The 16381-nt window shown below is 39.4% G+C and overlaps 1 protein-coding gene across 5 annotated transcripts in view; it reads right to left on the bottom strand.

Annotated features, from left to right (window-relative positions):
* VPS45 (vacuolar protein sorting 45 homolog) overlaps window positions 1-16381 on the bottom strand; it is an 82262-nt gene that overhangs the window by 47196 nt on the left and 18685 nt on the right. The gene's annotated exons all lie outside the window — the stretch shown is intronic.

Below are 16381 nucleotides of genomic sequence, written 5' to 3'. Positions count from 1 at the left end.
TGCAATTTCCTTGCTGAAATGGGGAACAACATATACTATTTCTACCGCTTCAATCATTACAGCACACAAAAGAACTGACCAGCTGACTTGCAAAATTCCACTGCTTTCTCTTAGTGACTGACCAATGAAATGGAGACAGATTGGTAGATTCCACAAAAGTGAACTGGGCTTAATCTCAGAAGCATCAGATATAACAGTATGTTTCAACATTGTTTACAGGACATGAGTACATAAACAGCAGCAGAGCAGGTTATGACAGCAGGGAAAGTTAGAGAAAATCATTTTTTTTTTTAATAAATAAATTTTTATTTTAATGGGGTGGCATCAATAAATCAGGGTACATATATTCAAAGAAAACATGTCCAGGTTATCTTGTCATTCAATTCTGTTGCATACCCATCACCCAAAGTCAGATTGTCCTCCATCACCTTCTATCTAGGTTTCTTTGTGCCCCTCTCCCACCCCCTCCCCCTCTCTCTCCTTCCCTCCCCCCACCCCCTGTAACCACCACACTCTTGTCCATGTCTCTTAGTCTCATTTTTATGTCCCACCAATGTGTGGAATCCTGCAGTTCTTGTTTTTTTCTGATTTACTTATTTCACTCCGTATAATGTTATCAAGATCCCACCATTTTGTTGTAAGTGATCCGATGACATCATTTCTTATGGCTGAATAGTATACCATCGTGTATATGTGCCACATCTTCTTTATCCAGTCTTCTATTTTTTTTTTACAGTGATTAAAGCCTTTAAGCAAACTCTTGGCCAATACAGCAAGAATTCATAAAAGAGTAGTGTCCTTAACATGTTCACCAAGTCCAAGTTGGCCCCAACACCATGCCAAATCCCTGAAAAATGCAACCCAACCCCAGTTCAGTCTGTTAGGAGCTGTCACAAGGAGCAGGATTCCAGGAAAAGTCCACATCCAGGAAAAGTTCGCATGGCACTGGAATTGTTGTCACAATTCTATACTTTGCAGCTCATGTCCCAAGTCCCAATGACCGCTGCTTCTAGCTGGTAATGATTCAGGTAGACTGGAAAAGCCATCTGCAGCATGTGTGGAGATGGAGCTTCTGTTCTCCTCTGCCTGGAAAGATGAGACCAGGTTGCTTTTCCTTGGAGCTCTGCGACTGTGGCTTGGTAAAGAGAACCTTGGGATACACTAAGCTGGGTGGCAAAGGTAGATTCATAATAGAAGTTGGCAAAAGGGGGAAAGAGAGCTCTAAATTAGGACTAGGTCCCAGCCTGAAATATGAATGGGGCATTGAGGTAGGAGGAATAAAGGAAACACTATATATTAAACAAAGCAGCAGAAAATAGGACTATCAACACCCACAACAGAGATCTTTGAGGGAAGAATAAAAAACCTGACTATTCAGGCAAAACATAGTTAAGTGGCCCTTGTGCAAATGAGATCAGTTTACCTGCTTCTTGGAAGAAATACCCTAGGCTCGTCCACAGTGTCGTAGATGGGGCCGACGGCCCTGGGCACCTTCAGCCTTCAGTGGCAAACCCCAGCTTTCTGGGCAAGGTTAGGTCATAGGTGGCTGGAGCAGGACTGGAAGAGACTGAACCCTCCCTTAGAGGAGCGAGGGAGAAGCCTACCTTCCAGTGTCCCTGTTTCCTCACAGCAGAGGCATGTAAGTCTGGCAGGCTTTAGCTTAATGACCTTCCTTTCCACTATTGAAGCAGGACCAGATGGCATCCTATGAGACCCCCTTGGGGCGTTGGAGCCTTTAAGGATGTATCCTAAAAGCTGGTAGTTCCCCTGATCTCTATTGGGCTTTTTCTGCCTCTTGGTATCTTAAAGGCCATGCTCAGATCTCGCTGAGGGGTTTGAGGATCCCCATCCACCTATATAAATCTTTTCCATATATCTGGAGCTATTTGGAAAAAGACAAAACAGTGTTATTAGCTGGATCAAATAAAGACCCGTAGGAGTTCCAGGATATGACTCCCCCCTTTTAAATTTTTTTTAAATTGACCTTAAAATATTTGCTGGGTACACTTTAATAATACCTTGACTTTAAAGATTGTAAGAATGACAAAATACAGTAAATGCTTTTGCTCCATAAGCAGGAGCATTGTCAGTTTAACCAGTTTAGGAAATCCAATAATAGAACAGTATATATAGACAATGAGCTATAACATGCTTAGCAGCCTCTCCTGTTCTGACAGAGGTTACTATAAATCCAGAATATGTATTCACTGTAACATGGACATAGGACTGTTTGCCAAATGAAGGTATATGAGTAACATCCATTTGCGAAAGTTGTCCTGGTATGGGTCCTTGAGGGTTAACTCCAAATGAAGGGGCAGATTGTATTCAATAGTATAGGACCCTTTGGACAGGATTTCCCAATCTGCCATGCTGCTTCCCGAGAAAGTTGAAACTGTTTACACAGGGCTGCAGCATTCTGGTGATGAGACTGAATTGCTCGATCTGTCATGGTTGCTCCAAATAATTTTCTTTTGGGTAGCTTGATCAACAAGGGCATTCCTAGGCCCTGGCCGGTTGGCTCAGAGGTAGAGCATCAGCCTGGTGTGCAGGAGTCCCAGTTTCGATTCCCGGCCAGGGCACACAGGAGAAGCGCCCATCTGCTTCTCCACCCTTCCCCCTCTCCATCCCCTCTGTCTCTCTCCTCCCCTCCTGCAGCCAAGGCTCCATTGGAGCAAAGTTGGCCCGGGCGCTGAGGATGGCTCTGCGGCCTCTGCCTCAGGCGCTAGAATGGCTCTGGTTGCAACAGAGCAACACCCCAGATGGGCAGAGCATCCCCCTCTGGTAGGTGTGCCAGGTGGATCCTGGTCGGGCGCATGCGGGGAGTCTGAATGCCTCCCTGTTTCCAACTTCAGAAAAATACAAAAAAACAAACAAACAATAAACAAAAATCCAAAAAAAGGGCATTCCCTTGTGCTAAAGCTCCAGGGAGCATGGAGTGAGCTCGAGTATATTCTGTAAGACATGGAGCTCTATGTTGACATACAAGTCTTTGAAGAAGGAGGAACTGTTGAAATAGTTCATCAGCATTTGTCCCTAAGACAACAGTCTTTATAGTGGAAACACCATAAGTAAATATTTGCTGTCTGTATATAGATTAAAGGGGGAATATGGCAAATGCTGAAAAGCTATGATCATGGCATATAATTCTAGACTTTGAGCTGATTTTAAGTTGACAGTTTCAGTATAAAGTTGTCCATTGATTTGTAAGAGCGATTTGCCATTTAGTGGAAGTTTCCCAGAGCCATTGTTGTTGATCCTTTGAAAAAAAGAACAACAATAATTTTGAGGCTCAAAACCTATAAGCTGTAAGGGTCGCCTATGCCCCTTGATAATCCAGGAGGCAACAAGATCAAAATATGGAAATGTATTCCATGGGCTATTAGATGGTTCAATGTGCCCAACCTGTAGCTGCTCTTGTACCAATTGAGCAGCTGCCCTAAGTTTCTCCTGAGAAAGGGGCCATTGGTCTACCCATGCAGGATTATCTGATTTCCAAGTAACTGGGTCTGCACAATGCATTATTGAGGTAGCAGGAGCTACCAAGGCCACTATGCTAAATTTTGATATCCTAATCCACACCTTCTGGTATTGGGTGCCATTTCTATGGGGGTGAGAATTCCTCGCTGTTCTTTCCCTAATCCCTTGGTGTGCAAAAATCCCCGATCAAACATCTGAGTACTGACTAAACCATTAGGACTGACAAGCAATGCTCCCATATTTTTCAAAACATCTCTACCCCACATTTTAACTGGCCATCCAGGGAGCACATAGAGGAAATCATCTTAGGTTTTGTCAATCCTCACATTAAGGGATAAATGCCGATTTCTATTTATCATGCAGAACAAATTAATTCAAGACAACAAGTAATTTTTGAGCCCCTTTCATTTTAAGACACTATGCCAGCCTGACCAGGCGGTGGATAGAGCGTCGGACTGGGATGCGGAAGACTCAGGTTCGAGACCCCAAGGTCACCAGCTTGAGCGTGCGCTCATCTGGTTTGAGCTAAAGCTCACCAGCTTGGACCCAAGGTCGCTGGCTCGAGCAAGGGGTTACTCGGTCTGCTGAAGGCCCACGGTTAAGGCACATATGAGAAAGCAATCAATGAACAACTAAGGTGTCTCAACGAAAAACTAATGATTGATGCTTCTCATCTCTCTTCGTTCCTGTCTGTCCCTGTCTATCCCCCTCTCTGACTCTCTGTCTCTGTAAAAAAAAAAAAAAAAAAAAAAAAAAAAAGACACTATGCCAGACACTGGAAGGGATACAGAGATGAGTTAGAAACAGTTTCCGTCCTCAGTGAGTTCACAGATAATGGGTACAGGGGGATAAATAAAGTATAGCCCATTCTGCTATGAAGCGTGTTTTTAATGTACTTTAGCTCAGTGAGATTAGTAAATATGGAAATGGTGTCAGTTTAACACAGAAGGCATATTGGTGTATATGTAATTTTCCCAGCATGTTAAAATTTAGAAGAGACTGGGGACAAGCTTCCTCTTTAAAGAGGAAATTTAACCAATATGTTAAAGAAAAAAACATTAAAAATCCCACAAAAGGGTTTTCTGCAAGAAGTAGCTTTAAGCACTACTGCATTTTCCACTATTTTAAGAGTGGATTTGGGGAGAGGACAAGCACAGATGAAAAGGATGCAAAGATAATTCTTTGTGCTAAAAAGCAAAACAAAACAACAACCAAAAAGTAATTGATATCCTCATATTGTATTTTTAATTATGATGAAAATAGTCTCTATGAGAAGTAAATGTTTTTGAGATCTTATATTTTGAATAAAACATGAGCCCCAGCAATAAGGCCACAATGGATGGACTGACTATATTCCTAGGTGCAAATGCCAGTGGAGATCTAACAGTGTTGCTATGTTTTTTTTGAGAGAGCAGCAGAGAGAGAGAGAGAGACACACACACACACACACACACACACAAGAATATCAAGCTGCTCCTGTATGTGCCCTTACTGGGGAATCTAATTGGCAACCTCCACACCAGGACGACACTCCAACCCACCGGTACGACGACCAAGGCTTAATTTCTTTTTTTTTTTTTTAAGACTTTATTTATTTATTTTAGAGAGGAGAGAAGGAGGAGAGAGAGAGAGAGAGAGAGAGAAGAGGGGAGGAGCAGGAAGCATCAACTCCCATATGTGCCTTGACCAGGTAATCCCAGGGTTTTGAACCAGCGACCTCAGCATTCCGGGTCGACGCTTTATCCACTGCACCACCATAGGTCAGGCAAGAATTAATTTCTTTTTAAATTATTTATTGATTGATGTTTAGAGAGATAGAGAGAGGAAGGGAGGAAGGGAGAGTGGGGAGAGAGGAAAAAGAGAAGGGAAGCATTCATTTGTTGTTCTACTCAGTCATGCATTTATAGGTTGCTTCCCATGTGTGTCCTGACCAGGGATCAAACTTGCAACCTCATCATTTCAGGACAATGCTTTTGACTGATCTAAAGCAGTGGTCCCCAACCTTTTTTGGGCCACGGACCGGTTTAATGTCAGAAAATATTTTCACGGACCGGCCTTTAGGGTGGGACGGATAAATGTATCATGTGACCGAGACAAGCGTCAAGAGTGAGTCTTAGACGGATGTAACAGAGGGAATCTGGTCATTTTTAAAAAATAAAACATTGTTCAGACTTAAATATAAATAAAACAGAAATAATGTAAGTTATTTATTCTTTCTCTGCAGACGGGTACCGGTCTGCGGCCCAGGGGTTGGGGACCACTGATCTTAAGTGCTAGTATTTTTATTAGGATTGTTATTATATTTGTTGGGTTATGCTTACAAAGTCAAATTTTTTCTTTTTTGGTTATACAGACTTTAAACAATCTGCTTATAACCATATTTCCCATAACCCTAGTTTATTTTTAACATATGATTTTGCAGAATGTGAGGTTTTACAGGAACACGTCTATAGTATTATAACAGAAACATATGTATGCAAACAAAACAAAAACCAAAAACTGAAAATCAGTGTGATGGAGGGAAGGAGACACAAAGGGAAGTACATCTGGATACTGAAGACTCAAGAAAGACTTCATGAAGAAGGTACATTTGCAAAATGCCCTAAAGAATATTAGGATTAGTCTAAGAGACTGAACTAGGAGATGCTACTGACAAGAATATGGAAATCAGAGAAAGAAATGGTTTGGGTTGAAAGATTGGCAAGAATCTTGGGAGGGCACAGATTCAGAGCACATAATAACTAACATCTATATGGTACTCAACAACCTACAAGATGTTTTCACTTACATGACCTTCTTAGTCCTTCACAACAATTAGGTCTAATGTCTAAGAACTCTCCCAGGAACCTCCCAGGTAACTCCCAAGTAGAAAGTTCTCTGAATAGGATTCCTATTGTGGCTTCTCTGGTTGAACATTTCACTACCATGATTCTTAAGGAATCAAAAGGAAGATATTTCTCTTCTATAAATTTAAACCCTGCAGCATAAGAATTTCCTTACTATTTTCTTTTTTCATTTTGTGGTACCTTTTCTACAGAGCAGTCACTGAATACAGGCTATTTAGAATATCTGTTCAAATGTTCCACCAGCTTTTATTATAATAAGAAACTTCAGGATATAAATTATCAAGTAAAAATACACAATTTCAGGCCCTGGCCGGTTGGCTCAGCGGTAGAGCGACGGCCTGGCGTGCGGGGGACCCGGGTTCGATTCCCGGCCAGGGCACATAGGAGAAGCGCCCATTTGCTTCTCCACGCCCCCCCTCCTTCCTCTCTGTCTCTCTCTTCCCCTCCCGCAGCCAAGGCTCCATTGGAGCAAAGATGGCCTGGGCGCTGGGGATGGCCCCTTGGCCTCTGCCCCAGGCGCTAGAGTGGCTCTGGTCCCGGCAGAGCGACGCCCCGGAGGGGCAGAGCATCGCCCCCTGGTGGGCAGAGCGTAGCCCCTGGTGGGCACGCCGGGTGGATCCCGGTCGGGCGCATGCGGGAGTCTGTCTGACTGTCTCTCCCCGTTTCCAGCTTCAGATAAAAAAAAAACAAAAAAAACCCCACACAATTTCATATGTATTTCAATTAACTTGGCCTAAGTTTAAAACAGCTATCTAGGACCTCTGTTGTCACTTTTCTTATAAGCACAATGTTTCATATTCTGCCTTTGCAGTCAGTCTTTTTACTTTAAATCTACCCAATTTCTAGCTGACCTGTCTGTACTTTTAAGCAAATCTGAGTTACAAATAACCATATACCCATAAAACTGGTATGGAGATAGTAAAAAACTTTGCAGCAATTAGCGTTTAACTTTCTTACTTTCTAATTACGTTCACTTGGATCTTGACTGGGCTCTGTTTCCCACTAAAGAATCCATTTGTATTCCTAGAGATTTGATACTGGTATTTAGAGTCCCTGGCTTGACTCTTAGCCTTCCCTTGAGGACTTGGCCCAGAGCTGATCTAAGAGTACTTTGAGTAGACTACTTTGCTTACTTTTGAGCCCTTAGGACCCAACCCATGGTTCAGGTGAGTGTTCTAGCTAGACTTAATCTATTTCATCATGAAAAGAAACCTGTAGGTACAAGTTAAGTTCTTTCTTCTCTTTCAGCTATGTAAGCGCTGAAAGAAGCAAAGCATTTTTGTCTGCCTTGACCCCATGTTATTCTTTGACTTACTTCTAAACTATTTCCCTCACGGCTACTTGACTCATTAACTTTACTCACAGTGGCATGCATCGTATGGAGATTCCAGGGTATTAATCAGAGAAGAGGAAAAAAAGAATCTGAGAGATTTCTAATTACGAAGCAGGTATATGCTTGCTACATGGTGGCATTTATATGTAAGCAATATGACTGAATTTTATAATAAACTTTTTGGTTTCTCTTATTAAAATTTTCATAAGCCAGAAACTATCAAAAGACAAAAGAAGTATACTGTCACATTAACAGTAGCTAAGGAAAGAACAAAACAAAACTGTTGTCTGCTTAAGGAGACGAGTCAATAATCTTTCACTGAATTCTAACATTTGTGGAGGCCAAATTAAAAAATAGGATAAGAAAAGCAAAAAAGCCTGTCTTTGAAGGTCAAGTTTCAAAAAGGAGCTAACAGTTATTCAAAACACATTAATTGAAAAACAATTATTTTTTAGTATTTAGAGCAGGGGTCCCCAAACTTTTTACACAGGGGGCCAGTTCACTGTCCTTCAGACCGTTGGAGGGCCGGACTATAAAAAAAAACTATGAACAAATCCCTATGCACACTGCACATATCTTATTTTAAAGTAAAAAAACAAAACGGGAACAAATAGAATATTTAAAATAAAGAACAAGTAAATTTAAATCAACAAACTGACCAGTATTTCAATGGGAACTATGCTCCTCTCACTGACCACCAATGAAAAAGGTGCCCCTTCCGGAAGTGCGGCAGGCCGGATAAATGGCCTCGGGGCCGCATGTGGCCTGCGGGCCGTAGTTTGGGGACCCCTGATTTAGAGATTCTTCCATTGTTTTGGGATGACTGTTTTTCTGTTTTTTCTATCAAAACTACGATGAAGCAGCAAGGAAAAAAAAATAATGACATACCTACATTTTAAACCACTGTACAAATTACAGATGAAGGCTGCAAATAAAGATTGCTCCATTTCTTTTTTTTTAAGTGAGAGGAGGAGAGATAGAGAGACAGACTCATGCATGCACCCCTACTGGGATTCACTTGGCAACCCTTGTCTGGGGCTAATGTTCAAATCAACTGAACTATTTTTCGTGCTTCAGGCTAATGCTGTGACCCACCAAGCTATCCCCAGTGGCCAAGACTAATGCTCAAACCAACTGAGCCACTGGTCACAGGATGGGAAGAAAGAGAACGGGGAGGGAAGGGGCAAGAAGCAGATAGTCACTTCTCCTGTGTGCCCTGACCAAGAATTGAACCCAAGATGTCCATACATCAGGCTGATGCTCTATCCACTGAGCCAGCCAGCCAGCCAAGGCAAGATTGCTCCATTTTTTGCTTTAATTTAACCTAAAGAACAGGAGCTCTACCTGTTACCTACTATTACATTAATGTAGTAAAAACAGTCAATGAACAGCATTATTCATTGATCAGATTAGAATAGCAAGGTGGAATTGGTAGAAGCCTTTAACATGCCGATATGATAAAAAATGAGTCTAATCTAACAGTTTGAGAGAACAGTATTTGGGGACTATAAAGAGCTTATTGAGGAAAAATGATAGAAAGTAAAGTAGGCAGGACCCAGTTCCACTGATTGGTAAATAGTCTAGTCAACATAAAATTTAGCTTTGCTGTATGTAGATCTTCTGGTTAACATTCTTTCTGAAACACTGGTTAAACATTGGTTTAGAAAGAAAAGGACCATTTTTACTCTTAACTGATGAAAGTAAAATTGTCAGCTCTATGTGTCCCAAACAATTTTCTTATAAATTTAATAAAAAGCAAAACAAGACAAAACAACAACAAAACCCTCCTGAAATCAGGGAGAGATCCAAGGTTACGAGTGAACTAAAAAACCATGCCCTGGATGCCATAAAGAAAATACTGTATCATCAAATAATATAACTGATGATGGCAAGAGTTAATACTTGTTGAATGTTATAAGTACCAGGCATCACCTGAAGTGCTTTACACATATTAGCTCATTGCACCCTCACAAAAATCTTAGAAGTACTATTTGTCCCCCTCATTTTACAGACAAAAAGAATAAGACTTAAGTGATTAAGGATCATTTTCAAAACCAAAGCCATCAAAGGCCCAAGCTCTTAGCCACTACTCTATTTTGCTTCAAATAAAGCTCTCCATCTTCATTTTTCTAACAAATATTTATTGTGTTATTAATAGGATGATTTAAGTCTCTGACCCAGAGTCAGGAAAGAAGAATGTAAAATACACTAGTTCCTCCTTCCAAATAAAAAGTAATATGACAATATGGGGTGAAGGTGAGAAAACTGTTTATTTACTGAAGATGTTTCTCTTCATGGTATGAAAAAAATCTTCCTTACTAATCAAATGTATCTTTTCTGAGACTACCAATATGTTTCAATGGTAGTACACGGCAGTTCCCTTCTAATGAAATTCTTTCTAAAACAAGTTTTTGTTAGCCTATAGAATAACTGGTTAGAAGTGGCAGCAATTTATAGGTTAATTTTTGGCAATATATAAGCCTTTTTTTTCTCTCACCATTTTACAATTACTATTGAATAAGGCAAACCCCATCTCTACTCAAAAACCTCAATTCATTGCTTCATGATGTATTATCATTCAAGGTCAAGCCAAGGAATGCTCACCCATTGAGGGGTAAGGCCCCTGGCATCTACTCATTATCAAACAAAAGTTCCCTTTATAGACTATTTAAATCATGTTGCCAAAGAAATCCTTTATGATGGGGAGTACAAATCAATTGCTCACTGTAAAACCCTAAAAGCATGGGCAAGAAAACCTTCAAAAGATAATTTAAAAAATATAAAGTGGATCACAAAAGGAATTTATACATTAAAAGTACTTTCTTTTAAAGTGATCCTCCTCCTCCCCAAAAAAACCATTTTAAACAAGGAGTTAGTAATTTTTGCAACTGCTTACCATATGGTAGAGAGATACAAATAAAGACATTAAAATTGGCTAGTGATTAAGTTTGATTCTATTGTTTTAAAGGAAAAATAATAAAACATGAAAATTTAAATCTAATTACATGGCAAAATTTTGTTTTTATTTAGTTAGGGAAGAAAAATAGAGAAAAATAAAATGTTTTCATAGGAATGTTTCTATGGGCCCATAAAACAACTATCAACTGTCATTAGTAGTGTTGTTTAAACTTTAAAGTAAGTTGGTCAAGTTAAATAGATTGTGATACATCTTTATAAAGGAATACTATTTAGTAATTAAACCCAATGAGTCTAGGTTTTGATCTGAAACCATCTCTGACAGCCATGGTTAAGTGAGAAAGTAAATATACAACTGTGTGTACAGTATGATATCATTTGAATTGAAAATGAGAGACACTCAAACAGGTTTGCAAATACACAGAATAACTGTAAGAATGCATGTGAAAGTAGTAACAGATTCCGCTTTTACATATATCTCTTTTCCTAAGTATTTGTATTATGTAAGAATCAGAATTTAGAATAATTGAAAAATAATAACCTAAGTTTGTTGTAAAGATATAAGAACACAGGGGTAAAATTAAAAGTGATGACAAAGGTATTTTCATAAACATAAAGGAAATAGCATCTTTGTGGTTTTCAAAATGACTGTGTTTTCAGAGCAAATTTTGATAAAAAAAATTAAAAACCAACAACTATAAATCCCAGTAAAGACCTTGGTATATAACTAGAGCAACCACAGGTCAACACAGTTCTTTTTTCTGGTTGTAGCGTATATTTTAAAAATTATGCTTACAGGAAGAAAACCAATGTTTACAAAGCACTAATTATATATAAATACATTTACATATTTCATTGAATCTTCATAACAATCTAAAAGTTTATAATCATTATCCCCAAGGCTTGGGCAGAGTAAGTAATTTTCCCCAAGAAACTCTGGTATGTAGAGACAGGCTATAGGCAGGACAGTCTGGCTCCAAAGCCTGTTGTTTTCATTATACCATGCTCACTTTATTTTATAAAGTAAAATCACAACAGGGAAAGAAAGAGACTAAGTTTTAAGATATAGGGTTCTTATTCACAAGGAAACATGCTTTCTATAAGGAAATCTTATTCCCAAGTTAATTAACTGTCAGTGATACCACATTATGTCATTTCTCAGGAATCCTGGAATTATCTGATTTTTTCTGTCTTACTGTCCTTAAATCCAATCCGTCACTAAATCGATATTTTCTCCCTTTGAAATGCCTCTGAGATTTTCCCTTATTGTACATTTTTTTACTGCTATTGTTTTGAGTCTACTCACCTCTCTGACTTCTGTATTTTCACCCCCCAAAAAACCTAACCAGATTACATTTCCTAAAATACTGCTTTCATCAGATCAACTTTCCTTTATCTTTAAATTAAAATTTTTTTAAATTTATTCATCTGAGAGAGAGAGAGAGAGAGAGAGAGAGAAGGGGGGAGGAGCAGGAAGCATCAACTCCCGTAAGTGCCTTGACCAGGCAAGCCCAGGGTTTTGAACCGGCGACCTCAGTGTTTTCCGGTTGATGCTTTATCCACTGTGCCACCACAATATCAACTTTCTACATGAGACCATACATTGGGTCTCTCTGTCTATGCAGCAAGTACAAATTCCTCTTACAAGCTTCTTCATAAACTGGTTCCTGCTTACCCATTCAATTTTATCTCCTTATTCTCTTCCACCCCCATTTCACCAGGTCACACTATTTATTATTTTCTGCATACCTCTGCATCTTTGCTTTTGCTGCTATTCCTGACCAAAATCCTCCTCCAGATTCTATTCATTCTTTTTTTTTAAATTAATTTTAATGGGGTGACATTGATAAATCAGGGTACATATGTTCAGAGAAAACATCTCCAGGTTATTTTGACATTTGATTATGCTGCATTCCCATCACCCAAAGTCCAATTGTCTTCCATCACCTTCTAACAGGTTTTCTTTGTGCCCCTCCCCTCTCCCAACCCCCTCCCTCTCCCCCCCCCCCCATAACCCCCACACTCTTGTCCATATCTCTGAGTCTCATTTTTATGTCCCACCTATGTGGGACTATATGGAATCATATAGTTCTTAGTTTTTTCTGATTTACTTATTTCGCTCAGTATAATGTTATCAAGGTCCATCCATGTTGTTGTAAATAATACAATGTCATAATTTCTTATGGCTGAGTAGTATTCCATAGTATATATATGTACCAAAGCTTTTTAATCCACTTGTCCACTGACCGACACTTGGGCTGTTTCCAGATCTTCGCTATTGGGAACAATGCTGCCACAAACATGGGGGTGCATTTCTTCTTTTGAAACAGTGCTATGGTGTTCTTGGGGTATATTCCTAAAAGTGGGATAGCTGGGTCAAAAGGCAGTTCGATTTTTAATTTCTTGAGGAATCTCCATACTGTTTTCCACAGTGGCTGCACCAGTCTGCATTCTCACCAGCAGTGCAGGAGGGTTCCCTTCCTTTTCTCCACATCCTCGCCAGCACTTATTCTGTGTTGTTTTGTTGATGAGTGCCATTCTGACTGGTGTGAGGTGATTATCTCAATGTGGTTTTAACTTGCATTTCTCTAATGATTAGTGATGTTGAGCATTTTTTCATATGCCTATTGGCCATCTGTATGTCCTCTTTGGAGAAGTGTCTATTCATTTCTTTTGCCCATTTTTTGATTGGATTGTTTGTCATCCTGGTATTGTGTTTTACAAGTTCTTTATAAATTTTGGTTATTAACCCCTTATCAGATGTATTGTCAAATATGTTCTCCCATTGTGTAGTTTGTCTTTGTATTCTGTTCTTATTGTCTTTAGCTGCACAAAAGCTTTTTAGTTTGATACAGTCCCATTTGTTTATCCTGTCTTTTATTTCACTTGCCAGTGGAGATAAGTCGGCAAATATATTGCTGTGAGAGATGTCAGAGAGCTTACTGCCTATGTTTTCTTCTAAGATGCTTATGGTTTTACAGCTTACATTTGTTTTTTATCCATTTTGAGTTTATTTTTGTGAATGATGTAAGTTGGTGGTCTAGTTTCATTTTTTTGCAGGTAGCTGTCCAATTTTCCCAACACCATTTGTTGAAGAGGCTGTCTTTACTCCATTGTATGCTCTTACCTCCTTTGTCAAATATCAGTTGTCCATAGTGCTGTGGGTTTATTTCTGAGTTCTCTGTTCTGTTCCATTGATCTATGTGCCTGTTCTTATGCCAGTACCAGGCTGTTTTGAGTACAATGGCCTTGTAGTTTAACTTGACATCCGGAAGTGTGATACCTCCCACTTTATTCTTCCTTTTTAAGATTGCTGCGGCTATTCGTGTTCTCTTTTGGTTCCATATAAATTTTTGGAATATGTGTTCTATATCTTTGAAGTAAGTCACTGGTATTTTAATTGGTATTGCATTGAATTTATAAATTGCTTTGGGTAATATAGACATTTTAATGATGTTTATTCTTCCTAACCATGAGCACGGTATATGCTTCCACTTGTTTGTATCTTCCCTGATTTCTTTCATCAATGTTTTATAATTTTCCGAGTACAAGTCTTTTTTTTTTTTGTATTTTTTTTTTTCTGAAGCTGGAAACGGGGAGAGACAGTCAGACAGACTCCCGCATGCGCCCGACTGGGATCCACCCGGCACGCCCACCAGGGGCGACGCTCTGCCCACCAGGGGGCGATGCTCTGCCCCTCCGGGGCGTCACTCTGCCGCGACCAGAGCCACTCTAGTGCCTGGGGCAGAGGCCAAGGAGCCATCCCCAGCGCCCAGGCCATCTTTGCTCCAATGGAGCCTTGGCTGCGGGAGGAGAAGAGAGAGACAGAGAGGAAGGGGGAGGGGTGAAGCAAATGGGCACTTCTCCTATGTGCCCTGGCTGGGAATCGAACCCGGGTCCCCCACATGCCAGGCCAACGCTCTACCGCTGAGCCAACTGGCCAGGGTCCGAGTACAAGTCTTTAATCTCCCTGGTTAAGTTTATTCCTAGGTACTTTATTTTTTTGGTTGCAATGGTGAAGGAAATTGCTTCCTTAATTTCTCTTTCTGACAGTTCATTGTTCGTGTATAAAAATGCCTCTGATTTCTGAGTATTAATTTTGTATCCTGCCATCTTGCTGAATTCATTTATCAGGTCCAGTAGTTTTTTGACTGAGACTTTAGGGTTTTCTATATACAATATCATGTCATCTGCAAATAATGATAGTTTTACTTCTTCTTTTCCAATTTGGATGCCTTTTATTTCTTTTTCTTGTCTGATTGCTGTGGCTAGGACTTCCAGAACTATGTTGAATAAGAGTGGTGAAAGGGGGCACCCCTGCCTTGTTCCTGATCTTAAGGGGATTGCTTTTAATTTTTACCCATTGAGTATGATGTTGGCTGTGGGTTTGTCATAGATGGCCTTTATCATGTGAGGTATGTTCCCTGTATTCCCACTTTGCTGAGAGTTTTGATCATGAATGGGTACTGGATTTTTTCAAATGCTTTTTCTGCATCTATTGAAATTATCATGTGGTTTTTCTCCTTCCTTTTGTTTTTGTGATGAATCATATTGATTGATTTACGAATATTGTACCAGCCTTGCCTCCCAAGAATAAATCACACTTGATCATGGTGTATGATTTTTTTCATATATCGCTGGATCCCTTTTGCTAATATTTTGTTGACAATTTCAGCATCTAAATTCATCAGGGATATTGGCCTATAATTTTCTTTCTTTGTGTTGTCTTTGCCTGGTTTTGGAATCAGAATTATGCTTGCCTCATAAAAGGAGCTTGGAAGTCTTCCTTCCTCTTGAATATTTTGAAATAGCTTGAGAAGGATAGGAGTTAGTTCTTCTTTGAATATTTGGTAGAATTCACTTGTGAAGCCATCAGGCCCAGGACTTTTCTTTTTTGGGAGTTTTTTGATAACTGTTTCGATCTCATTTGTTGTAATTGGTCTGTTTAGGTTTTCTGATTCTTCCAGATTAATTTTTGGAAGATTATATGTTTCAAGGAATTTGTCCATTTAATCTATGTTGTCTAGTTTTTTGACATACAGTTCTTCATAGTATTTTCTTACAATATTTTGTATTTCTGTTGTGTCAGTTGTTATTTCTCCACTCTCACTTCTAATTTTATTTATTTGAGTCCTCTCTTTTTTTTCTTGGTGAGTTTGGTTAAAGGTTCATCAATCTTGTTTATCTTCTTCTATTCATTCTTTATGGTCTTACTGGCACCTTCTCTCTGAAACTGTCCCTAATAACCTCAACTTTTATAGTCAGTATCACAATTTTGATTTAATTAAATGTTATCTTGAAACACTCTGCCATTGTTTTTTGTGCTTCACTTCTGTCTTTTCAAACAGACTATAATTAAAAAGTTTTTTATTGAATTAATTGGGGTGACATTGGTTAATAAAATTATACCAGTTTCAGGTATACAGTTCTACAATAGCCTGTAAATTTCTTGAGACCAGGGTCTGATTACATCATTTTTCTTCCAAAATTCTTTGGTGGCTCCCATCATTTTAAGATTACAGCCCAACCTCCTTTCAAAGCCATCATCTGGCCACAATACGGTTTATCTGAGACCACTTCTTACCTGTAACCTGCACTAGCTACACTGAGTTATTCTGGCCCCCACCACCTTTTCTTTCTTTTATTTTTTTTAACATCTCCATGCCTGTACTCTCTGTTGAGAACTTCCTCCTTTTCTCTGGTTGCTGCACTCCTCTACTTATCTAGTTGACCAGACCCACATTTAATGTTATTTCTCTAAGGAGCTCTATGAAGCCTCAACCTTAGGGAAAACTATTGCATTTTCTCT

The sequence above is a fragment of the Saccopteryx leptura genome, chromosome 3 (assembly GCF_036850995.1).
Source record: "Saccopteryx leptura isolate mSacLep1 chromosome 3, mSacLep1_pri_phased_curated, whole genome shotgun sequence".
Lineage (NCBI taxonomy): Eukaryota > Metazoa > Chordata > Mammalia > Chiroptera > Emballonuridae > Saccopteryx > Saccopteryx leptura.
The sequence above is the reverse complement of the archived record's forward strand: the minus strand, read 5'-3'. Positions and strand labels throughout refer to the sequence as shown.